Genomic DNA, 938 nt, shown 5'->3' with positions numbered 1-938 from the left:
CGCTGTGGGCCCCCCGCGCCCCGTGGCCCCCCCGCCCCCGCCGAGCCACCCAACGTCCCCCTGTGCTCGAGGACCTGCCCAGCACTCAGGAAACCCCCCAGGATCCTGCACGGTGCTGGGGTAACAGCCCAAAACAGGCCTGGCACTGCCCGCCCCAGCCTGCCCCAGCGGTCCCAAGGTGGCCCCTTCAGCAGCATCCCCCAGACACAGCACCAGGGCTCTGACCAGCCCAGCACCACCAGCCTGCACCCAGCCCCCTGCCCAGCGAGGTGGGTTGTGTCCCAGCCCCTCTGCCCCGTGCCCAGTGCCACCCTGAGCACCCAGCACCCCTGCTGTGCCCCACAGCAGCACCCAACGCCCCCGCCCAGCTCCATGTCTGCCACCTGCAGCCTCCCAGCACTGCTGTGCTGCTGCCCATCCACTCCCCCTCCACCCTCCACAGGCTCTCATGTCTCTCCTGCTCTTCTTGGCCCTGGCACATAATTCAGACACAGCAGAGCATCCTTCCCCCGTGCCCTGGCAGGGATGCAGCTGCTGCCACTGGTCAGCCCGGGCACATCCCTGCTCACCAGGAGCCCATGGAGAAACCAGCTCTGCTCAGAGAACCTAGCCTTGGAACCAGCTCTGCTTGGAGAACCTGGCCTTGGAACCAGCTCTGCTCAGAGAACCTGACCTCGTGCCCCTCCCCTCAGAGCATTTGAGTGGCCACAAAACAGAGGAAGATATTTTACTCCTGGAGTTCATCAGCAGCCTGCAAGGTCTGCACAGTCCCATACAGAAAGGCTGGACACCTATTGCTCTCTACAACTCCCTAAAAGGATCTGGAGTGAGGCTGGTGTTGGTCTCTTCTCCCAAATTACTGATGATAGGACGAGAGGAAATGGCCTCAAGTTGTGCCAGGGGAGGTTTCCATAGGATATTAGGAGGAATTTCTTCCC

General features: G+C 62.4%; 1 protein-coding gene across 1 annotated transcript in view; it reads right to left on the bottom strand.

Moving 5' to 3' along the window:
- LOC103769080 (prosaposin receptor GPR37L1-like) overlaps positions 1-938 on the bottom strand; it is a gene marked incomplete at its 5' end in the record, with an annotated part of 5,174 nt that overhangs the window by 1,572 nt on the left and 2,664 nt on the right.

This window comes from Merops nubicus, unplaced genomic scaffold (genome assembly GCF_000691845.1).
Source record: "Merops nubicus isolate BGI_N331 unplaced genomic scaffold, ASM69184v1 scaffold24382, whole genome shotgun sequence".
Lineage (NCBI taxonomy): Eukaryota > Metazoa > Chordata > Aves > Coraciiformes > Meropidae > Merops > Merops nubicus.
The sequence above is the reverse complement of the archived record's forward strand: the minus strand, read 5'-3'. Positions and strand labels throughout refer to the sequence as shown.